This window comes from Dipodomys spectabilis, unplaced genomic scaffold (genome assembly GCF_019054845.1).
Source record: "Dipodomys spectabilis isolate Male_0828 unplaced genomic scaffold, ASM1905484v1 ptg000089l, whole genome shotgun sequence".
NCBI classification, from domain to species: domain Eukaryota; kingdom Metazoa; phylum Chordata; class Mammalia; order Rodentia; family Heteromyidae; genus Dipodomys; species Dipodomys spectabilis.
Genome location: NW_024870766.1, coordinates 17,736,766 through 17,762,773, shown reverse-complemented (window position 1 = coordinate 17,762,773; position 26,008 = coordinate 17,736,766). Strand labels below are relative to the sequence as shown.

At 42.5% G+C, this 26,008-nt stretch overlaps 1 non-coding gene across 1 annotated transcript; it reads right to left on the bottom strand.

The window, feature by feature from the left end:
• Positions 1–1,319: 1,319 nt before the first annotated feature.
• On the bottom strand, positions 1,320–1,426 carry LOC122111966. Its single transcript, XR_006148064.1, has one exon. It is a non-coding gene; the product is annotated as a U6 spliceosomal RNA (small nuclear RNA).
• Positions 1,427–26,008: the final 24,582 nt, after the last annotated feature.

The following is a 26,008-nucleotide window of genomic DNA, read 5'->3' as shown; positions in this document are numbered from 1 at the left end:
CAGAAAGACAACCTATCATGTGTCTCTAATAAATTATACTGTAGATGTTAGTAAGACTGGAGAATTTTCCCTTCCGTTCTCCTGAGAACACATTTTCTTCAGCACCATCATGGCGGACAGTATTACTGTCTGCCAAACTCTCAGATCGAGGAGAGAAAATGCCAAATGTACTGCATGCTTTATAAATATATCATCTGTGTATAGACTGCCTAAAACATGTCATTTTTAGAGACGGTTTTCAGTGACTTTTTTTTTGGCAGCACTGAGGTTTTAAACTCAGGCACTTAGGCAGGCAGGCACTCTGCTACTTGAGTCATATCCTGCCCTCCTCTCTTTCTTTTTCTTTTTCTTTTAAGTTATTTTTCAGATATAGTCTTATTTTTGTCCAGGGCTAGCCTCAGACAGTGAATCTTTCTGTCAGTATAGCTAGGATGACAGGCACACACCACCCTGCCTGGCTTGTTTTATTGAGATAGAGTCTAGCTCACATTGTACTCAAACTGCAATCCTTCAATTTCTGTCTCCCTAGGGTTTGCACTCAGTGCCTGGGTGCTTTCTCTGAAAGCTTGTACTCAAGGCTAGTGCTCTATCACTTGAGCCAATAGCTCCACTTCCGGCTTTTTTTGTGCTTAGCTGAAGATGAAGAGTCTCATGGGCTTGCTTGCCCAAGATGGCTTCAAACCATAATCCTCAGATCTCCTAGGTAGCTAAGACTACAGGCATGAGCCACCAGTGCCCAGGTGTAACTTCTTAAAGTGGGAACATGTGCCCCCTGACATCCAGGTGAATGCGCTACTTAACAGGAACTACAATACTTGTAGAGCTTAAAAATTAAGAACAGAGTAAAACTTTGACTTGCTATGTACCCTCATGTCAGAGACACAGACTCGTATGACCCCTGGCTGAGGATTCGTGTGCTATGTGAGGTATGTGTGCTGGTGAATGAGGAGAAAGCTCCTCCACAGTCCTGGCAATGGTCGGAGCACCCAGCTGCAGCCTTGTCGGTGAGGGGCGGGGAGCCAAGGGGTATGGGGGGCAGACGGGGGGAGAGGCTCTTTCCAAGTCTGGGCAACAACCTGGATGCCCAAGGCCATGACCTTGGTGGAGGATATGGGGAAAGTGCCCTTCATCCTCTGAATAATCCTGTAGGACAATGCCTTGGTATTCCCTTTTGTGTTTCTAAGGGAGCCCACCTGCACCTTGCTTACTCTGTAGTTTATTTTTTTTTAATTGTGAAAATACCGTACAGAGGGGTTACAATTACATGAGCAAGATAATGAGTACATTTCTTATCAAGCATTGTTGCCTCCTCCTTTGGAAAAAACATGGAACGCTTCACAAATTTGCGTGTCATCCTTGCTCAGGGGCCGTGCTAATCTTCTCTGTATCGTTCCAATTTTAGTATATGTGCTGCCGGAGTGAGCACCTCTTTGTAGTTTTTGATCAGTGGAACTGCTTCACCTTTGTTGACAACAATTAACTCTTCCCGCTCACTGACTAAAGGTTGTGGTCTGCATTCCCGTAAAACTGTTTAAGGTTAACTTCCTGCCCCATGACTGAAGATGTTCCTTCTGTACCTGTATGCTGTATTTAAGCGTGTGATGATGCTCCATTAAGCTCTGTCTATACCCACAAAGGTGTAGTCCACTCTCTGCCCAGGCATCACATTCTCAGGTCTCGCTGTGTAAACAGAGACAGTCTAAGAGAAGTTTACTACGTAGATGATGTTCAAGCCCCACAGAGCCCAATGGGCCCCATCCAGTTAGGAGAGGGGACTTGAGGCCTTCACTGGAAATCTAAGAGTAGAGGTTCAGCATCTCAGCCTTCCCATATAGACAAAGGAAAACTCACTCTCATCCTTCCAGAAGGTGCCTTGTCCTAAGCCCTGAGTTCTTAGGTCGTCTGCGGTTGCCTGCTTTCTGCATGGCATAGCAAGAAAAAGGGACCCACTTCCCACCAGCCCTAGCTGAGGATGCTCCCAGCCTCTCCCTGCACAGGGCCAGGCAACCCCAGGCAGGACCCAGGTACCTGCAGGATAAGCTAGCTGTGTCAGCAGGCAACAGGCCCAGTAGTGAGCTGGGTTTTGTTTTTGCTTTTTGGTTTTATTTTGGTGCCAGTACTGGGGCTTGAACTCAAGGTCTGGGTACTGTCCCTTAGCTTTTTCATTTAAGGTTGGCATTCTACCATTTGAGCCATAGCTCCACTTCTGGCTTTTTGCTGGTTAATTGGAGACATGAGTCTCATGGACTTTCCTGCCCAATGAGATCTGAAGCTCCAAGCCTCCTGGGCAGCTAGGGTAATGGGCATGAGCCAGGGCCTGGCTCCAATAGTGTTTTGACTATTCATTCTCCTGGAAGGATGAGGGGTGGCCTCTTCTAAATAGTTAATGGAGGTGATATGGGCAGTGGTTTACCCATGTGCTCAGCAACTGTCTGCCCTACAAGAGCAGAAGACCCCTTATAGTTTCCAACTTGGGTCATTTCTGTGTTAAAACAGACACAGCATCATTCTTGGTCAGGGCTCTAGCTGAAATCAGAGACTTTGTGATCTAACAATAGATATTAAGTCTATGAGGACAATAAAAATGCTTTTAGGACACTAAGTCATGTCTAGTCTCCAAAACACCAAAGTACAAATCTTAGCCAAGTCGGAGCTTGATCATAAAACTTTGTTGGCCTCAAATCACCTTGGACAATGATTTACTATCATATAACCCTTAGTCTGGAAACTGGGACAATTGTTTTAGATTCTGCTATAGAAAATTGGATTTACACGTGGTACAATCTTTAGTTAGCTACCATAAATCTCATATTATCTAACTCATGATTCTCTGATCCTATTAAAATTGACCAAGCCAGGACTATGAAAAGTGGTAAAAATGTACTTGTGGTTAGGTAGGACAATAGAGCTTTCCCTTGCCCTTAAGTCATGTAAGTAAGATTGTTTTGTCTGTGTGTCTGTGTGTTTGTGTCTGTGTCTGTGTGTGTGTGTGTGTGTGTGTGTTTTACGGTGACAGTATTATTATAGTATTATATACAGTATTATAACAGTATTATTTTGAAATATGATGCAAGAGTTTGACACTTTTCCTCCACCCATAACCAAATCATACAGAGTAGATGATACATGGTGGTGCTCAGGAAATAATTGTTGGTGAACTTATTATTTGGCTTTTCAGTAGCAGGGGGGAAAAGTGTCCATTAGAATGGGGCTCAAGTGGAAATCAACATTCCTTTGCTCTCCGAAATAGTTTTTATTAATTTACCTTGTATCTTTCATTGAAGTGTCAAAGCATCTTTCTGAAGCCAGTCAAGAGATGAAATGCAGGTATTACCAGCATCCTTGGAAACTGAGGGACCAACTGGTGTTTAGTGCAAAACACATCATCCAGATGAAGCCACTAGAGGGCAACAAAGGGCCAGGAACTGACAGCAGCACCTAGAAAGGGCTGGGGAGAGACCTCATCTGTATTTAATTAAGCCTAGTTCATATGAGCCAAGGAGCAGAATACTATTGCAAAGAACTGAGGAAAACAGAGTTGTGGAAAGGGAAGAAGGGAGGTGGGGAGAAGGGAGGTAGAGGAAGGGAGAACGAGAAAGAAAAAAGGAGGGAAGGACAGAGGGAGTTACTTCAAAGCAGCAAAGTAAAGAGACAAAGTAAAAAGAGCAGGCAGGCATGGAGAGATCAGAGAAAGCAGCGTTGTGGGGAGTGTTAATGATCATGGTTGGAAAGTGCAGCAGAGCTGGAAAATATTAAAAGCCACAGAAAATACGCCAAACCTAGGCCTTAAATTTCTAGAAAGTAAAGAGTGTGACACTGCTCACAGAGGCCTGAGCGGATCTCTCCACCGGAGCGGAGGTGATTTAGAATCACCTACAGGTGGTGCACCTGAACTGTGTCCTGTGGCGGAAAAAAAAAAAAAAAAAAAAGGCATTTCAGGCATTTGGGTTCCTCTGACTTCTGGTACTGTCCATCAGTACCACTTACTAACCAGGTAAGATCATAACCTCCTCACACCCCATGTCCCGCACCTGTTAACTGGAGATCATAATCGTGTTGCCTTTTTATAAGAAGGATTCAATCCAGGCCCCACCTTCTGTAAAACTCAAGATAAGATAATCTAGTCCAAAATAAAATGTCAAGCATATCATCAAACTGGCACCGTTTCAGATGCATTCAACCTGTCACCTTGTAACTTTGAACCTACTTAATATTTTTCATTCAAGGGCCTCATACTTCTCTCTTGCTCGTGGCTGGTGCGCTACCACTAGAGCTATACCTCCAGCATGGCTTTTAATGACTAACTGGAGATGAAGTCTAATGGACTTTTCTCTCCAGGCCAGCTTCAAACTGCAATACTGCAGATCTCGGTCTCTAGAGTAGGATCACAGGCATGTGTCACCAGTGCCCAACTTCTACAGAATTCTTGACAAGACTTTTGAGAGGTAGAATAAGGAAGGGAAGATGTAACAGTGTGCTGTATTCTTTATATTTTTATATCCAATGCCCATTTCATTCAACTTCTTTTAACTGAGTATGACCTGTACCTGCTTCAAAATTGTTATGAGGGTTAAATGTTCGTGCACAGCAAGACATCAGTGGCTTATGCCTATAATCCTAGCTACTCAGGAGACTGAGATCTGAAAAAAATCACAGTTCAAAGTCAACTTGGTCACGAAAATCCATGAGACTCTTATCTCCAATAAACTACCAAAAAGCTAGAAGTAGAGCTGTGACTCCAGTAGTAGAGCACCAGCCTTGAGCAAAAAAAAAAAAAAGCTAAAGATGAATGTCTTGGCCTTGAATCATAACCCCAGTACCCACACCAAAAAGTAAAACAAAAATAAAAAATAAAAAAATGTAAAATGAATGCACAGAATGTAGAGTAGACTTTAAAAAGAAGGAACTGCCTATGCCAGTCACCTGGAGCTCAAAGGCTGCAAACAATGCCCATTTGTTGATTCTTCTCTCATGGGGAGCTGTCTGATTTAGGCCATGTTTGGCTGGACAGGTTGGCTGGCCTGTGTGGGCTCACTCACACATCTGTAGTCACAAGAGATGGAGTAATCTAGGCCGAATTGAGCTCAGCTCCACATACCTTTGTTTTTGCATCTGGAATCGAATCCTAATCATGACACTTGCTGAAATAAGAAAGTACATGGAAGCACATAGCTCACACTGACTCCGGCCTGATTCTAGACTGAAGCATCTCTGCTCCTGTCTCCTACTATCCACCAAACCACTTACACAGCCAAGACCAGACCCAGGGATGGGCAAGCAGAATCTGCCTCTACTGATGCTTAAACTCGGAGTCTTACTCTCAGCCTTCTTGTTCGTGGCTAGTGCTCTACCATCTGAGCCACACAGTCTTTTTTATTTTTTTTAATGGTTGGTTTTTCACAACTAGAATGTGGATGCCCTTAGAACAGGGCTTCTGTTGTCTTATTCCCATTTTACCACTGAGAAATGAAGATGTGGAGAGGTCACAGGGCTGTGCAGTGGTACAGGCAAGATTTGATGAACAGAACAGTCTGTGCCAAAGTCCAGGCTGAGTCACTATTCTCTTGCCTCTCCTAATAAGGATGGGTGAACTGGAGGCTGGGGAAGATTCTGGGACCTAAACTGGCCTTCAGTAGCATAATGCTCTTTACTTGAAGTCAAGCATCTAGAAGCATCAAATCAATATTGTTTTTACTGGATCTGATGGGAGTAGTACAAAGAGGATGTGTTTGAAATTACACTTAAAAGCATAGGAGCCAGACACAGTGGTAGATGTATATTATTCTAGCTACTCAAAAGACTGGGCAGGAAGATCATAAGTTCAAGGCCAGCCTGGGAAGTTTATGAGACCTTGTCTCAAGATCATTGTTTTTATGGACAAGCAGTACAGCCCAGTGGCAGACCCCTTGTTTAGAATGTGTTAAGACCTGGATTTAGTTTCAAGTATGGAAAAATAAAATAAAATAAGTAAACACACAGTATAGAAACAAGAGCAAAATTAGACAATTTCACCAAACTAAAAAGCTCTGCAGAGCAAAGAAAAAAATCAACAGTGAAGAGACAAACTATAGGAGAGAAAAAATGTGTGCTAACTATCTGACTAAGGGCTTAATTAAAAATGAACAATACGTCAAAACAGACTCTTTAAAAGGAAGACGTGGTTAACATCCTCAGTGAAACACAAATCAAAGCCATGATGATATATCTGCTCTAAAAGAATAACTGTTATCAAAAAGACAGAAGACACAAAATGCTGGAGGGAAAGGAACGCATCTCACACTGCTGAGGAAATGTAAGTTAGGGCAGCCAGTATGCAAAACAGTATAAATGTGCCTCAAAAAATTAAAAATAGAAACTACCACACCAGGTCCCAGTGGCTTGCGCCTGTAATCCTAACTATTCAGGAGGCTGAGATCTGAGGATCACAGGTCAAAGCCAGCCCCATCAGGAAAGTCCATGAGACTCTTAACTCCAATTAACTACCAAAAAGCCAGAAGTAGAGCTGTGATTCAGGTGGTAGAGTGCTAGCCTTGAGTGAAAAGGCTCAGAGACAGTGCCCAGGCCCTGAGTTCAAGCAATTTATGACCCAGCTTGTAATGCCAGCTTGGGCGAGTCAGGGGAAAGACTGGCTCCAAACAGACTGGGTCATCAGTGGGTAAACCATCTGGCCCAAGGACTGCCTTCAAGGCACCGCGCCGGTGAAAAGCACACGTCAGATTTGCTGGCAATCATCCCAGGTGGGCTGCTGTGTGAAAAATACTGTCTCTAATTGAAATATGGATACTGAATCTAAGTAACTGGGATGCCATCTTGGCATCGTGCTATTAATTGTAGATGGGGACTTTCCAAACTCTGGAGGTAGGGGACACTCTTTGGATTGTAAAAATTGTCATAGGCTCCAGAAAACTCCCGCTTCCTTTAGCTAATTGGGGTCCCGATTGTCCGTTATTGTCCCCCTGAATTATCACTGTGTTATAGTTAAGTATATTCACTTTGTCTTTGTATTATCACTTTATTAGGAATAAGTATCCTCATTTAGCTTGTTTTGTTCTATGTATGACACTTAGGTTAAGATTTTTGTCTCCACCTCAAGCACGCGTCTTTGTCTTTAAAAACCATGTGTTAGCTCTGTTCTGGGCAGCTGGTCTTTGAGACAGGCGTCCACCATGCACTCACCGGCTTTTTAATAAATACTCCAAATTCAACCTTTTGAATTGTGGCATCTCTGAATCCAGATAATTGAGAGTACCATACAACATAATAAGGAGATGAGCCCCTGGGGTTTTGCAGAAAAGGATGGATTTTACTGTTTCCAGTTATACAGGTCACTAACTGTAAGGGGAACATACATTAGAAAGGGGACTTGCCTACCATCTCCGCCATGCGCCTGTCTCAAGGGTAATAAGGGGACTGTACCACCTTGTACCACCTCAGGCTGGTACAAGGAGCTACTTCTAGTATGGGGGGAACTTAATATTGGAGGTGCTGATGACACAGAATAGGAGGGATAGTACCTCTATGGGATCCTATAACACTGGGGGAGAAGATTTTTTTAGTTATGAGAACTTTAGGACATTGTTCTCCTATCCTAGAAAAAAAGAGTAAGCAGAGGTATATACAAGAAATGGATAGAATTATAAGCAAACACACACAGACAAATAGCCACAGACACTCAACCCACATATCCCACCTCTCCAAGGTGCTCTCTTGAAGAAGCTCCCAATGACCTCCGGAAGAAGTCCCAAATGGCCCTCAAGGAGGCCCAAATGACCTTTCAAGGAGGTCCCAGATGACTTCCATGGGAGGTCCCAGATGGCCTCTTAAGGAGGCCCCATATGACCTCTCAAGGAGATCCCAAAATCAGGCTGGCAAGCTTGCCCAAACTCACCCCTAAAGGGTTCCCAAATGACTATTGTCCACGTTGGTCCTCGGGAAACAAACACTTAAGGCAGGTTCTCACCCCTGAGGGCTGAGATACTCACCTACGAGGGGGTTTCCCTGGGGCCAAGGCCAGACGCCATCCAGATGCATGATCTCGCTGGGGCCTCCAAAACCTATTACCTCCGGAGAGCAAGACAATCCATTGAGGCACAGACAGTGAAAGGTGGACAAAAGAAGTTTATTTACACTCTTTACACCAGAAAGGGGTCTTGAGATACCTTGTCCTGGGCTAGATACCCAGAACCAAGAGCAGCCTCAGCCACCAAACCTCCAAGCCTCCAATAGGCAGCCTGACCCCCTGACCTTTATTAGTTGGTCGGTAAACCACCAAATAAGTCAGTCTGCAAACCTCCAAACCTCAGACCTCCAAAGATCCAGAGCTCCAAACCTCCAAAGAGGAAGACTTTTCCCTTTCTTCCCTTCCTCCTCTGCATGCCTCTCCACTCTCCACAGGCCTGCCCTGCTTTGCTCCGGAAGGCGCCTCCACAGGCCTCTCTAAAGGAAGGTCCCAAATGGTCTCCAGAGGAGACCCCGAATGACCTCCAGAGGAGGTCCCAAATGGCCCCTCAAGGAGGCCCCAAATGACATTTGAACATTGCCCGGTATATATGTATATATAGAAACCTGACAATTTATATCTCATAAAGTTGTATAATTTTTGTGCCATCCCTTTAAGACAATAACTATGTAAGGTGATACATGGATTAATTAACTTCATAGTTTTCGTCATTCTATAAGGCATACATATATCAAATCATCCTGTTGTATGTATATGTACACAATATATCAAGTGATCAAATCCACTTAAATATACACCTTTTTGTCTATTATACCTAAACACTAAAAAAAAAAACCCACAGTACATTTCTGAATAGAAAGAAAATAGAAGGTCTTACAAAGACTAAAAGAATCTAGGAGACTGCTGAGAAAGGTCACCCGGTCCAGGCCTCTGCAAGCCAAGCAGGGCTGCAGCTGAGCCTCATTCAGCAGTGCAGTCAGCTGTGGTGGTTAGACTTGGCCATTACAGACCTCCACAGCACCCCTGGCGATGCATGCCGGCACCTCCTCATTGCACCAGCGAATGCTGCTCATGTTAGAACTCAGTCGTAGGGTTTCACTGCACTAGGACTTGGACTCCTTAGGAAAGCTGAGATCAGAGGCTGCAAACTGGCAGACTGGGGGCCGAAACCAGCCTGCAGACATATTGTGTTTTGCCTGCACTGACAAGAATATTTTAAAAGTTGCCAACATTTAAAAATAGGGAGATCTCTATTAAAAAAAAATTCAGCTCTTCTTGGAATAAGTTCCTTCAAAGGGTTCGCTTATCATCCAAATGATCTGTCCTGTGAGTTTTTGAAAGTCACTAAAATTAAGCCTCTGAACTTGGTGTGTTTTGATGGTGAGTCCATTGACCTTAGGTATATACCCAGCTACTGTGGTGGTTGTGGGGAGACAGTTGGGGTAGCCCCAGAGAGATGTGTTGACTGGGAGCTTTCCAAGATGATGAGGTAATGGAGGCAGAAGCCCGAAAAAGGATCCATGCCCTGCTGGAGAGGCCTGAGACGCCCTGTTCTCTCTCCTGGCACACACATGGACATAGCTAGAAAGTGCTATGAGGGAAGACCATCTCCAGACCCTGAATTCTCTGTGAACTGGACTTTCCCACCTCCAGAACCATGAGCAATACTTCCCATGGTTTGCAAATTACCCACTCCAAGTTATTTTACTATAGCAGTATGAAAGGGGTGACAGCCTGGTGGTCTCTTCAATCTCATCATTCCCAGTGCCCCCCCCATACCACCAAAGGGTCCTGTGCACAGCCCCCACCTCCCAGCCCACCACTTGATAAAAGCCAAGACTCTCTCCTCTGAAGGCACATTCTGGATCTTATCTCTTGAAGCCCCTAAAAGCTTAGTTCTCTTCCCTCCAATAGTTTTGTAATCATTGAATCCCAGAGTCAAGTTCCTCTCTGCTTAACATAGCTAAAGGGGTTTTGTTTCTGAAAGATGAATGATCTATTTTTTTTCAGTTTACTGGTCTATACCTTATAATGAAATGTTGTCAGGAGCATGATCTATAGAACTCCAAATCTTCCTAATTTCTAAAAGTCAGACTTACGATGTAGCATGTAAGTAACTTTATTAATGTTCTAAATGTCCTAGAAATGTGCATGCCAACCTAACTTATATGACTATAATGCTTCTGTGCATCACCTTTGTAATAACAATAAAAAGTATTTAAATGTACATGCCACATTTTTCTTCTATGTTAATGTATCATGGTTGTCAATCACGCAGTTAAAACCTCCTGTATCTCACTGCTTTTTGTGTGCATGCCCCAGAACTTACTGAAACTGATGTGCCCAAAATCTTGTACTATGACAATAGGTTGGTCACTTTCCTCCAGTCAGTTTGTCATTTTCCTTTCAATGTTACTATGCTGTGTTGTTGGGTATGTGCAAGTTTAGAGTGATCACTTCCCAGTAGCCAACTTTTCTGCTCTTTAACTTTGTACCTGTGTTGTGTCCTTACATCTCCTTGAGCAGCCTGACTTTATTTAAACTTTTAACCCAGCAAGCCATTCTTTCTTTTATAACTGAACTACTGGTCCACTGGTTTTCCTGAGAACAAGGAGATGTATCCATTCGCTTCTTCCATCTTGCCTTTCATTTTTCAGTGATCCTGATTGTAAATATGCTATTGCAAGATTTCTACTGAACTACTAAAAGTTTGGTCCTTTCTCCCCCATTCCAATCTGTTTTAAATCTCTTCTAGCTGTTTCGTTTGTTTCCTGTTTTATATTTATGAGACTGGGTGTCAGCTGGCCTCAAACTCTCAATCTTCCTGCCTCAGCATCCCAAATACTGGAATTATAGACATGTGCTACCAGTCCTGGCATAACTGCCACCCCACTCCCCCCAGATTTGAACTCAGGACTGTTTTTCAGATCGAGCCTGACACTTTTTGCCCAGCTAGCTTCAGATCAGGAATCTCTTACCTACCTCTTCTGTGTAACTTGGATTGCAGGTGTAAACCACCGCATCTGGCTTGTTCTTTGAGACAGAGGTCTCACTGACTTGTTTTCCAGATTGCCTTGGAACCATGACCCTCCGATCTCCACCCCCAGATAACTTGGATGTTTGGTGTCAATCACTGTGCCCATCCCCCCCATCCTAATACTTTAAAATACTTGAAGGTGTTTTGGTTTAAAAGGACTAAAGTTAGCCAATATTCTTTACTTCTCAAATAATAAAAGGAAGCTAGAATATCTTAACTCTAATCACACACTGAAAATATATGCTTTTTTGTTTCATATTTTAGTCCTGTTTTCCTTAGTCTCCACAAATACAGACCAAGAACATTCAGTCACAAGATCTAAACAACAGGTCAGGAAGCCCAGGTTCTTCAGTCAATAAATGTAAGGGAAAAGAAGGATGAGCCAGGTAACATTGCTTAGGCCCCAAATTCTAGCTATTCAAAAGACTGAGATCTGGAGGATCAAGATTTGAAGGCAACCCAGAGAAATCTACAAGATTCCATCTCCAATTAAGCAGTAAAAGCTAGACTAGAGGTGTTGCTCAAGTGGTAAAGCACCAGCCATGAGCAAGGAAGTCAAATCAAGCTCAGGACCCTGAGTTCAAGCCCTAGCCACTGCCACACAGAAAGACAGAAAGACAGACAGACAGAAAGAAAGAAAGAAAGAAAGAGGGAGGGAGGGAGAGAAAGAAAGAAGGAAGGAAGGAAGGAGAAAGAAAGAAAAAGGAAGGAAAGAAAGAGAAAGAGAACGGCAGGGAAAGAGAAAGAAAGGCAGGGAGGGAGAAAGAAAAGGAAGGAAGGAAGGAAAAAAGGAAGCAAGGAAGGAAGGAGGGAAGGAAGGAAGGAATGGAGGGAAGGAGGGAGGGAAGGAGGGAGGGAAGGAGGGAGGGAGGGAGGAGGGAAGGAAGGGAGGGAGGGAGGGAGGAGGGAAGGAAGGAAGGAAGGAAAAAGATAGAGGGCATCTGGAGATTAAAAGTGACTTTATGGCTTATTGGTACAACAGATGGTATTCAGAGGGAAGGCAACCTGAAACCACAGTGCAGATGGTTACACATCTGGAAGCAAGCCAGCAAGAAATGCCAGGTAAAAACAGAATTGTGCTACTAAAGAGAGGAGAGGGCAGTGTGTTTGGGCACCCACCTTATAACCAAGCTTTCCTCATTTGGCTTTATTTCACAGTAAAAAGGAGTTTTTAAAGTGTGGTGGGGGAGGTATTCTCCAAATATTATCTCACTGTTCGGTCTTTATCAGTCCAATCCTAAGTGAAAAGTTTGGCAGATTCTAGAATTAGTTTCTAAGAGGCCCAAGGAAACATGATAACATCTTTTACAAACATATGGGCACAGTTTTAAGTAGTTCTCTACTTTACACACACACACACTCACACACACACACACACACACACACACACCCTATTCTTACACACACACACACACACACACACACACACACACACACACACACACACACACACACACACACACACACACACACACACACACACACACACACACACACACACACACACACACACACCCTATTCTTCCTCCCCAGAAACCATCTCCTAGCTGATCCTGGCTAGAACACCATAGCCTACCTCCTTCTGAGATCTCCCCAAAAATCTCCCCAATCTCTAAGCAAACCTAAGCACTCCCTCACCCGAGCCTCTCGTGGGATTTATCTTCTCTCTTTGGGTTGTTATTACATGACCAAAAGCTCAGTATGAACACAATATCTTGCACAAAATAGCCATTGCTAAGCATTTCTTTTTAAAGTATCAGACACTTCCTGTCCTTTCTTTCTTGGCTGTAATTAAGTTAAAATGCAACTGTCTCTAGTAGTTTGCTTTAACAGTCCTGTGTTACTGGTTCTCTTAATAGATAGTTGCCTTTACTAAGTATTCAGTTATAAGTCACACAAGTCTGCAACTTGCCTGGCAGCTTCTCCCTGTCACAACCCAAAAAGAAAAATAGTACAATTGAGAAGGCGCCAGGGCCTTGAGGATAAAGTAGGATAGTGCTGGCAGTGATGTTCCAGCAGAGGGCAGAGTACGGCCAGCACCCTTCAGCTGAGAGCCTTCCCAGGAAGAGGTCTTTTTTTTATGAGCTGAGTCACAGGATTAGAGAGACCTGGGGAAGTCTCCAATTTCAAGACAGAAGTTTCCAGAATTAGAGAGTAAGCAAAGCTAGACTGGCCCATGAGCCTCTTGGATCTCAATGTGATTGTAGCCCTGATGGAGTCTGCACTGGCTCAAAGTTTACCTTGCTTGGGTAGGGGGGGGGGGGGGGGGAAGGGCATGGAGGGGATTGTCAGAGGGCTCCATTTCTTTTTGAGTGATGTCTTGAAGTCACCTTCCTCTTGACTCAAAATATTCTCTTGAAAACCTTAGCTTCCTTTCTTCTGAATACTGTTTCTCCTGGAGTTCCATGGGGTGGCCAGTGCTGAAGATCCTATTTGAACCTATGGACTACTCAGATTCAACCGATTCCCCAGTGGCAAGTCCACACACCTGACCCTCACTGACTATGAAGCAGCTGCTTTCTCTGTGGCTCTACGGGGCCTTGATTTCCTGAGTTTTCAAGAATCTATTTTACAAATGATGGAGCTAATAGATCATGTGAGACTACTTGTGATCTGCTCAAGGTCTGTTTTTCTCCTTCCCTGTTTAGTAACAGAACTCTGGGGCGTATGCCAGCTTAAAAAAAAAAAAAAAGAAAGGAAGGAAGGAAGAAAAAGAAAGAAAGAAAGAAAGAAAGGAAAGAAAGAAAGAAAATCTACATTCCAAACCTTTCATGCAGACTGGTACCCCTGCAAATGAAGGCCCTTGGAGAGAGGGCCTTCTTGGGAGGCCTATCTGCCAAATCCATTCTATCCTGTATAAAATACAGACACCAGGGCTGAAAGCCCAGCTCAATGCCAGGAGCCATCAAAAGTAAGTGAGGTAGAGACAGCATTACCTCACTGTAATCCTAGCTACTTGAGAGGTGGAGATTAGAGGATGGTGATTCAAGGCCAGTCAGAGAAAAACATTAACATGATCCCCATCTCAGCCAACAGGGCACACTACTAGGCCACATTATGAACACATTTACATGAGAAGCATATGTAGGAGGATCTAGGCTGTCACAAGCAAAAACATAAAACTTTGCTTGAAAAATAAAGCACAAAAGGGATGGGATGTGGCTCAAGAAGTAGAGTACCTGCTAGCAAGTACTAAGCCCTGAGTGCAAATCCTAATACCACCACAAAAGAGAAGAGTAATTTCTTTGTTTTTTTTTTGTTTGCTTGTTTGTTTTGGGTCCAGTCGTGGGGCCTGATCTCTGGGCCTGGGCGTTGTCCCTCAGCTCTTCAGCTCAAGGCTAGCGCTCTACCCCTTGAGCCACAGCGCCACTTCTGGCTTTTTTTTTTTTTTTTTTTGCTTATGTAGTGCTGAGGAATGGAACCCAGGGCCTCAGGCATGCAAGACAAGTGCTCTACCACTGAGCCACCTTCCCAGCCCCAAGAAGAGTAATTTCAAAGTCAATGATATATATACATACACATCCTCTTTAGAAATCCTAGCATCACAGAAGCCTCTTGCAGAACTCCAGGGGTGGAAGCCTTTTAGCTGCTATGTTTCCTGCACTGAAGAGCAGGCCCATTTTCCTGGAGGTAAGCAGCAAGGGCTAAGGGCAAGAGAGGACCCTGCTGACCACATTTGTGGAACATAGACCACAGGAGACTTGTTACATCCATAATTGCCTCTCTATCTCCTCATAACCAGTAGATTCAATTTCTAAGAAACATTCCAAGGATTAGGAGCTAATCCACAGGGAAAGCAAGGCCACATTTGATCTTGTGTGTCCAAGGCATTATTCTCCCAACTCTAGCCTAACTCTGCAGAGGCAATGCAAACAGATCTCACCTTACATTACCAAGACACGGTGACCAATACTGACTGCCTAGCACAGGGTCTTCAAACTCTCTATAATAGTCAGGTAAGCATTTTAGGTTTTGCAGAGTGTATAGTCTCTGTGGTCATCTCAATCATTGTAGTATGAAGCACTGACTCCTTAAAGGTAGCTTTTTCAGAGACTATGGTGGATTTGCTACACAAAAGGAGTCTTAGACTTCCAGAACCTTCTGTTGGACTTGTGTTTACTTTTGGTTAATGAATGACCCTACAGAAACTTCAGAGGGGTTCCTCACAGGATATATTCTCTGTCACACCATCTCTCTTCCTCACCTGCTTGGGATCTGAGAAAACACCTTACAAGGAGCAACACATTGTTGGTGCCTCATTAGGACTCATTTCAAGATTAAACTTCACCTGAAGCTTTTTTTTTAATACCACTGCCCTCCCCAGCCCCAAAAGCTCAGAGGATTGTTTTTTTCTGGGATGAGTCAGGAGTAGAGATGAGAGAAGATGATTGAAATGGCCACACCAACTTTCTCATAAGACAGTTAGTGAACACAACTGACACTTTGTGTTGTAGAAGCACGGTTTACTGTGGGGTTTCCTTGGCTATGGCTGGGATGGTATAGCCCAGTTTGGCACTCCTGGCAAACCAAGGAGGCAATGTGTATAGGCAGCATCTAAAGAACATAATTCTAGTTGAGCAGAGCATGTTTTCAGTTAAAAATAGAAAGCAGTCACACAAAACCTCATATATAAACCATGAGGCTGGGGGAGGAACACAATTAAATAATAGGCACTGAGGTTCTTGAACACCTGGCCCTGTCATTCAGACCATGTGCTGTCTGGGAATTGCCAGCTCACTGAAGCAGGCTGTGTCCTGAAATCAAACAGCAAAAATAAACAACCAAACTGACCTAGTTAGATCAGGAAACTCGACCACACCTTGAAGTAGGTCTCAGTTCAGGTGGCCTTTCCAGTCCAGGCCTCCTTGGAGACTTAGCTCTAGGTTCAGCAAAAAATTAACTGTTTTAGTTCCCACAGCAGACATGCTGAACTGAAAGCGGAGACAAGTCAGGTCTGAATTCCACTTCACCCGTACATTGACGGCATGTGTGTGTGTTCTACTTTATACAGAGAGAAAAGACTTGGTCCTTGACTCCTTCTAAACAGATAGGAAATTTCCCTGATTCACTGCACAGACTTGCAAAGAGCAAAGATTAGAAAAGAAGTATTTGTACATCAATACCAGGAAATACTTTCAAATAGTAGCCCAGGTTTATTTACAAAGGGTGGCCTAATAAAGAGAGATTTCCTGCCTGCTACATTAAAAAGCTAAGTTATCTGAAGAATTAAAGCTATAAATATGCTGCCACAGAAAAAGTGTGGGAGACCAAGACCAAAAAAGGGGTGGTTCCTACCCCAACTCTATTGCTCATCAACCATCTGACATGGGTAAAGGGCTTCTTTTCTTTGTGCCTCCCTCTCTTTTAACTCAGGCTACAGTGTGCATTCCCTCCAGCCTCACTAGAACTGTGGGAGGATTGATTGGACTCATGTGGTTTGGGTTCTGAACCTCCAGCGCAGCAGTGCTATCTACACTTCACAAATACCCAGGTGGGTTTTCCAACTACAGAATCTGGGCCACACCTACTGTGATGCTGGAGAAAGTCCCAGGCCTGGGTGGATGGGTAAAGAATCAACCTAGCTGCTTCTAGTGCTCAGCTAGAACTCAGAACAGGAGCCAGGATGGGAAGAAAATCTGCCCATTGCTTTCCCAGGGAGATGGGGGATGAAAGGGACTGACTCTGATTCTCCTACCAAACTGCAAGGGGACGCTTTTTATTGGTTTTGTTTCTTTGAGTTTGTTTTATTTTTGACACAGAGGCTTGCCAGCCTAGGCTGGCCTCAAATTCTCAATCCTCTTGCTCAGTCTACTGAGTGATAGGATTGCAGATGGACACCATCATACCCAGGAAGTTTCCTTTTATGAGTTTAAACAAACTGCCTCATTCTCAGACCTTCTCTCATTAATCACCCCCACTTCTAACTCTCTGTCATCTTTAATTAACAAGGGAATGAGCTACATATCTTTCAAAGCTAACTGGGGAATTGTTTTTTATTGCTTTTAATCAAACTCTAAGCAGCGCTCATGTGTATATGGCTTTTAACTGAAAGGAGTTTTATCTTTTAGAATTTACTTAGTGCAGGATTTTGACTAGGCAGAGGGTTCTATCATCCTCAGTCTGGGCTATTCTGGCCATGTTCAGCATAGGCTTGGAGTTCAAGGAACTCCCTTGTACCCAACTAGTAACTCTGAACTCTCCAGTGAGCACTGGATCATTGTTAGCAAGGAATGTCATCTCAGTCAGCTTTCTATAACCCTAACAAATACCAGAGACAATCAACTTATAAAGGGAAAAGCACTGTTTGGGTTCCCAGTTTTAGTGGTTGAAACCATGATCAACTGGCATCATTGCTTTTAGGCCTGTGGCAAAACATCATGGATGAGGGGATGGAGCATTCCAAAGCAAAAATACTTATCTCAAAGTTCTCTTCAAGGACAGCCTCCAACTGACCCAAGGACCTCTCACCATGTCCCACCTCCCTAGCACTAGCACCCAGGCCTTCAGAAGACACTGAGGACTCAAATAGAGACCCAAATTATAGCAGATTCCTTGGCAAAGCCATCTTGCCATCCAAGGCAAATGACTCAGGACAGAAGATCCATGGTAAGTCCCTGATGTAGCCCTCTGGTTTGATTAGTCGTGTTTGTTGCTCTTTGCTTTTTCCTTGGCCTCTCTCTATGATTTGCTATGGTAGGAGAGGAAGAATTGTTTTTCCTCATTCCTCCTAAGTTCATGGCTTAAGGCCCCTATAACAAAAGACAGCTTAACAAGAGGAAGTCACATACATCTATTGAATATTCATTTTATGGTCATGAGAACCTTTCCAAGGAAATGAAGACTTGGAGAAATAGTTAAAGCTGTTTTCTTATAGTAGGTTTGATGAAGAATGAAATCGTAGACAATGATAATGACACATAGTATAATCTAATTGTGGGACACTTATTTAAGGCCCGTTTGCCAATTCTTTTTTTTCTTTTCTTTTGTCTTTTTTTCTTCCTTCCTTTCATCCTTTCTTCCTTTCTTTTTTATATTTCTTTCTTTTTTCTTCCTTCCTTTCCTTTCTTCCTTTCTTTCCTATCTTCCTTCCTTCCCTCCCTCACTCCTTCCCTCCCTTCCTCCCTCTTTCTCCCTTCTTCCCTCTCTTTCTCTTTCCCTCCCTCCCTCTTTCTCCTTCCTTCCTTCCTTCCTTCCTTCCTTCCTTCCTTCCTTCCTTTCTTTCTTTCTTTCTTTCTTTCTTTCTTTCTTTCTTTCTTTCTTTCTTTCTTTCTTTCTTTCTTTCTTTCTTTCTTCCGCTAGTCCTGAAGCTTGAACTCAGGGCCTGGGTACTGTCCTTGAGCCTCTTTGTGCACAAGGGTAGTGCTCTACTAGTTGAGCCATAGGGTCACTTCCAGTTTTCTGGTGGTTAACTGGAGATAAGAATCTCACAGAATTTCCTACCCCGGCTGCCTTCTCAGCCTCCTGAGTAGCTAGGATTACAGGTGTGAGCCATCGGTGCCTGGCTGTTCTGATTGTTCTTGAGAGTACTGGGTCTTCTGAGATAAGGATGCTCCTTTCCTCGGGTATTGGGAAGGTGCCTCTCACAACAGCATCTTCTGAACCACTTCAGGTTTTATGACCTGCTTCTGTGGAGGAGGAAGGGGGAAAGTGAGAGGCCTTCCACCTTCTACACTTTGCACAGATTCTTTCAACAATGTACCAAATTGGGAGGCAGCCTGTATTGAGCCATCATTCCTATGTGCTTTTCTATCTCAGTACATACTTAATGATCATTTGTGTCCTCACTCATAAATCCTGAAGGCTCCACTGCTCATCCTTTGTGTCCTCCTTATATCCTGTAATTATGTTCAGAGCCTTTGGAAGCACTCTGTGCTTCTGCTGTGGCAAACATCTAAAAGGAGGTAGAAAGCTTTCAAGAACTGCTGCAGGGCACCACAAGGTCATAGAGTGTTTAAAAGCACATGAATGGAACAGGCTTGGATTTGAAACCTGACTCCACCACTGACAAACTATATATCCTTGGACAACATACCTAACCTCTCTGAGTCTCACTGTATATATCTGAGCCTGAGTTTACTGGATTATAAGGTTATAAAGCCTCTATGTAAAGATCAGTGTGAGGATTAAAGAGAATGTACATGGCATCATGAAATTCCTCATAATGTTGGCAATTGTACCATTACTATTACAAATGATGCTGAGAAGGCATTGACAATCCTCAAAGTCAATGTGAATTGCAGAGCAATAAGACCAGGAAACTTATGCTGAGAGCCATGAATTAGGCATGTCATGTTACCAACTCAAACTTTGGTTTCTACATGTTGTAAAATTGTGACAATAATAATAATAATAATAATGCCAGCTTTATAGCTTTACAGTGCAAAACTGTATAAAAGGTTGCTCTGCAAACTAGAAAGAACCATAAGATAGTAATTATTGCTTGCACCCAATTCTTGAACATTTTTCAGATGGGTCTAGACAAACTGAAAAGAAACAAATTATATCATATTAGAAGTAAAAGAAAATGAGATATAACTCTCACATTTTTTAATCTTCAGGTTAAAAAAAAACAAACTTCTGAATAATCCCCAGAGAGAACTAGTAATCAAAGGGACCCATCAACACAAAGGGATCTTTCAGTTTGATTCAGCAACTGTCTACTGTTTACCCACTATAAGAGGCATCCTTACATTAAAGATATTGACTTTCATAAAAGAAGACCTTCATAAAAGATTGACCAATATCACAAGGCAGGAAAAAAACAGTGAAAGAAAAAATTAGAAAATGTCATGATATAGCCAAGATAGGGAATCAGCCCAGAGGTCCCTCAGTGAACAAATAGATCAAGAAAATGTGGTATATATACACAATGAAATTCTACTCAACACCATTCATAAGGAAATGGAAAGACTTGGAAAATTTTATATTAAATGAAGTAAGCCAGACCCAGAGAAACAGGTTACATGGTTTCCCTCATTTGTGGTAGCTAAATTGTGCCTATAAATCTGCAAATAAATATACTGGATGGTTAAAAAGCAAAAAAAAACACTGGGACATAATAAACTATACAGGTCTCTAGGCATTCACACACAGGGAGACCAAAGGAAGACACTCTTAGGAGTGGAACACAAAGGCACAATATCTATGTGCATCTGTCATATAAAATAATATTCATCTAAATGAACTCCAGGAAATGGAAACAAGAGGTTTCTGTTCTTTGTTACAGTTTTCTTTTCTTTTCTTTTTGTCTTGTTTTTTTATCTGTCTTTGGGAGGGTGATCAGGGGGACACAGAAATTGTGGGACAAAAGGTGAACAAATGCAGCAGTAATACTCACTAGACACTATGTTGAAAATGAACTATACAACTTGTGGGTCAGGATGGGAGGGAAAAACTGGCAGAAAAGGAGGGCAAAAGAAATGTACTCTTTATCCAACTTATGTAACTGTAACCCCTCTGTACCTTTATAATAACAATAAAATAATGCATGAAAAAGGAAAAAGTCCCATGATATATATTGTTTGTTTTTGATTTTGGAACTCGAGTTGAACTCAGGGCTTTATTGCTTACAAAACATGTGCTCTACCACTTAATCCATCCTCCAGCCCCTTTTAGCTTCGGTTATGTTCAAGGTAGAATCTCCCTTTAAGCCTGGCCCAGCATGGGCTTCAATTCTCCTACTTGTGCTTCCCCGTCACAAGATGGCAGGTATGTGCCACTGTGTCCAGCCACCGTGTTTTCCCCTGTAGCTAAGATGATAGGCGCAAGTCACTCTGCCCACCCATTGGTTGAGATGAAGTCTTCCAAACTTTTATGACTCAATTGAGCTTGAATCACAGTCCCCCCAATCTCTATCTCCCAAGTCATTAGGATTACAGATTTGAAACACTGTGCCTGGCTCAAGATTTTATTACTGATACTTTTTTAAAATAGTGTATTCTGGATACCACTTTTCTGTTATGTTATTTTTCATGGGCTTTCTGACCTCTGCTGACTTTGCTCATCTACATTGTATTTTCTATTGCATCTATAAATAAACACTACTAATTTGAAAGTTAAAAGCAAGAAATAACTCTGCAAAGAGACAGGGTAAAAGTCATGATCAAAATGTTGCTAATCACTTGTAAGTAGGCCCAGAATAAATCCCATGAAAGTAGAAGGTCTCTCTGTGTCCTAACTGTCCCTCGGCTGTCTGGAAAGCCACGGCTGATGCAAGCTACCAGGACATTCACATTAAGACAGATGACAACTTAGAACAGACAGTCCTTTGAGTGTATTGATCTTTAAAAAAAATAATCAAGGTGAAATGAATCCCAAGATATGGATGCAAGAGGTTTTTCTGTATTGTTGTTGTTTTTAATGTTATTTTTGGTTTCTTTTGTATGCTCTTCCCCCTGTGGTATATCCCCTGTTGTCACTGTATTTGATTTTGGTACCCTGCATCTTGTTTATACATTTATCTAATTTGGGGAGTGGAAGGGGAATAACAAAATGCTGAAACAAGGACACAGGTTGACTCATTACAACAATGATACTCACAAGACACTATGTTGGAAGTAAATTTTACAATTTGGGTGGCAGGGCTGGGAGTGTGGGGGGGAGGGGAGAGGAGTGAGGGAGGTGAGGGAGAGGAGGGATAGTAGGAGAAAACAAAGGAGGGGGGTAACAATGCTCGACAAGAAAAGTACTCATTACCTTACTCCTGTAACTGTAACCCCTCTGTACAGCATTTTTACAATAAAATAAAAATTTAAAAAAATAATCAAAGATGGTGAAGGGAAGTTCTGGTAGTCGAATTCCAGGGTGTGTTCATGAAGTATTAAGTAGGACAGGCAGAGGATAATTTCTAGAGTAACATATTGTATAGAGTGTAAAATTTTTAGATCACTTCCCACTCTCTTGATCTCTGCCCTCTAGGAGGAAATCAGGGCCAACTGTATACTAGGACAGGAAGTACGCCAGGAAGGAAAGGCCAAAAATATGTGAGAAGTGCCACTCCTCTAGAATTTTCTACGTGTTTGTGGGCGGTCATGAGATTAGCTCCAAGGAAGAGAGGCAATCCAGCATTAAGAATGTTCTCTGTCCTCCAAATGTGCCTTGAAGTTGGAGCACAGATAAAATATGCATTAGTGATTAGGAAAGCTTATCTTCTGCCCCACCTCACTTCACAAGGAAAGAAAACTGTAAGCTATTCATCTAAAGCTAAAAATTAGTAAGTCCACTTATGGGATACCAAATTTAGTCAGCAAAAAAAGCAGTATGAATTTATTGGTGTTTCATCATAAGAACCTAAGGCGATACTAGAAAAGACACAGGCATATAAGACAAATCAGGGTTTAAACTGGGAAATGTACACACACACACACACACACACACACACACACACACACACACACACACACTTTTTTCCAGTGCTGGGGATAGAACCCGGGACATTGTGTATGCCAGACACTCATTCTACCACTGAGCCACATCCCCAGCCTCAAAGTGGATACTCTTCTGCTCCCCTTGCCCCCCCCACCACCACACACACACAATGTGGCAATATAGCATTTTCGAATAAAAGCCTCACACTTGTTAAACAGGTGCTGTGCTGTTGACCTACCTCTCCAGCACTGATTTTCACTGGCTATTTTGATTATTACATTGCCTATTTTAGGCTTGCTATCATATCATAGTTTAGGCTTCCTATCATGCCACCACACCCTGTTTCTTCTGTTGAGATAGGGTCTCATGAACTTTCCTGCCTTCATTGAGTTGAAAGTTCATTCCTCTCTGCTCTCCATGTAGCTAGGACAGTAAGCACATGCCACCAGCTACTGGTTAAGAAGCTTTTCTGCCCAGGCTGGAATTCACAAACTTTTCTGCCTCGAACCTTCATTCTCCTGAGCTCAGTCTTCCAAACTGCTAAGATTATAGGAGTGTGCCACCAGTGCCTGGCAACATGAATAATCTTCAATGACCACAATTCTGAAGTGAAGTCCATCTTCTAGCAAGAGATCTGGCTGACCTAATTACCCTTTGAGAGGCACTGAACATATAAAAGAAATGACCAGGTGAACAGGCTGCCAAGGTAGCAAGCCACAAGGAGAAAGAATGGTTCTGAAATAAACTGGAAACCTCAGAACTCCACACCCAACTCTTGACATACTGGGGAAAGTGCCTGTCCTGTGGTGCCAGGCCTGCCCCAAACCAAAACAAGTATTGGGCAAATATTTAAAGAATATTCTCTCAAGGAGGTGATAAAATATTTTCCTACCTAGAGAGAACTTAGCTTCATTGGGATTCCTCTTTAAACTCAACAGCGTTTTCAAACCAAGAGCACAGAAGAGAGCCCAATGTTAGGAAAGGAAATATGTCTTTCTCTCTCTCACACTGCAACACAGGTCCCAGTCCCCTTGAGCCATCCACGATTAGGAAAAAGAAGGGTGGTTGAGAAGAGGAGAATGTAATCAGGCCTGCTTACCCCCATTCCACAGGTGTTGCAAATATGCCTCATGCCAGGGGGTAGGGTAAAAGGTAAAGGGGAATAACATTTTTGAGCACTTTTTAGGTGCCAAAGATTCTGCTGGTTGCATTATATAATTCTTTTTTAAAAAATTCCTTCCCAAACGCTTGAAGTTAGTTATTCCATACAGAAATACTGTATTCTACGTGAGTAAAGCTTGAGGGAAGAGACAGAACTTATCCAGCTTTCTTTGCCTTACCTCACTCTCTTCTCTTCTGTCATTCTGAAGTTGCATGGTCCCTATACAGCATCAGCCTTAGACAATTTCCTAGTTAAGGCTTCCTAGTTAAGCTTGTTCTCAGGTTTTGATCTCATCATCCATAATAATGAAAGTGCCCAAACACAAGTTAGAATTTTGGCATAAACTTATCTAACCATACAGTCCCACATTCTATTCCTCATCCCTCTCTAGTCAGAGTTCCTTTACTTTAAAAAAATATAGTGTTATTGTACATATATGAATGTCTATAAAGTATATTTCATAGTCATTGTTTTTAATCCTAAAAATCATATTGTACAAAGTTGGGATTTATTTCACTTAGTGTTTTATTGTTCTATTGCTGGAATCTACCCACACTGTTGTGAATTAGTACAGTTCATTTGTTTTTATTGCCATGTAATAGTCAGCTGTGCAAGCACATGGCAATGTATAATCCTCTCTCCTCTTGATGGGCATTTACCTTGTTTCTAGGTTTTTGCATCATGAATAGAGTAGCTTGGAACACTAGTTTTCATGTGTCTAGCTTTACATCCACATAACTGCCTCTTGGGCCCCTCCCTGGGAATAGAATTGTTGGGTCATATTAAAATAAATGTTCAGATTTAGGAGATAATGCAAACTGGTTTTCAAATTGCTTACACAAATCTATGTCCTTTCTATCACACTAACAGTGTTCTCTAAAATCCAATTTTTACAGTCCCTCTTGTTCTGATAACTGCTGAAAATGAGAATTGTTGGTTGACAGCTAAATTTGTTATATCTGCTCTGGGTGTTTACATGTTTAACATGATGCTTGGAGGGGCAGTAGTTTACTGCAAAGCAGTGAATTTCTCAGGCTGCATATTTCAAGTCCTCTGTCTCTATCTGCCACATCAGAGTCACTCATTCAGTGCTTTAATGGAATGCTTTCTGAGTTCTGGAACTAGACTAGGACTAAAGATGCAGTGGGAGGTAGAGACCCTGAATTCTAACATTGGAAAGTCTGATGCCTGGGAAAGACAAGAAAACCATGTTGCCTTTTGGGCACCCTCAGGCTTCTTATTTCTTCTTTATATCCCTCCACTTGCCCCAGGAGAATCAGGTTAAGTTAGGCTAACACCAGAGGGCACAAGAAGGCTTCAGGGTGATGGGCAGGTGTAGTCTAGCCTTGAAGTTACTCACAGGCACATAGTACTAGGTTAGGTCTCAGCTTTGTTCTTTACTATCATTGCTCCCCTATCAGTGTAAATTTACCTGGAGAGCTCGGTCCCTCATGACAAGGACAACTGATTCTAAGAGTGAGTTATAGCTCTATGCAGTTCCTTCTAAGAGGCTGGTAGACTATCCTTCTACCCAGTTTCATCCACACAAAGTTCCCTCTAAGTGGATGACGTGTCTTTTGTCCTTACCCCCTGTCCTTTGTGGTAGTTTGCCTCTGCTTGGCTTCATCATCAAGTTGATTCCCTCCAAGGGGCGGCAAGATGAATCCAGACCACTCCAGACCTCCAGAGATTTTAGACTATATGCCAGTGGGGATACATACTTAGAACCTAGATCACATACAAAGCACTATACGAGGTCACATGAACAGGAATGCTTTGGAATGTGGAAAGGGAGCATATTTCCCCCAATAGGGATGCTGAGCAGACATAAAAAATGTGTGCCACTTAAAGACTGGAGAATATAGCAGTTTTATTTCATTGCTTTACTTAATTTACATCTTATTGCCTCTTTCACTAGCAGGTATGTGAGAATGAGCCATAAACATAATTTACACTGTTCCTTGTATCTTACTAACAACAGTACAGTTATTCTTGTTCTATAAATAACACAATTTATTCACCTGACTTCCAGCTACTAATGGCTTTAGTAATCACATGCTTTTCTTTGGAACTGGCCAGGATTATGCATGCAGCCTATCACAGTATACATGTACAGTTGCCCTTTAATACTAGCCATCAGCACCTCAAGGACTGGCTCTTCAGCTTCCTGCATAGATAGATGCTCCACACTACACTATAAAGAAGGGTTCTGAGGAAGAATTCTGTTCCCTCTCCCCTTCTCTTCACACAAGCTGGCACAAGTTCACTCTCCTATTTAGAACATTTGCATTCAGTTTTCTTACATACTTAAAAAAAACTTCTATTGTTACTATAAAAGTGATGTACAGAGGGGTTACAGTAAGAGTACATTTCTTTTTGGACAATGTCACCCTTCCTTTGCTCTCTCCCAGTTTTTCTTCTCACCCCCCACCCCCTCCCCATCAGCTGTACAGTTCATTTTCAACATAGTGTCTTGTGAGTA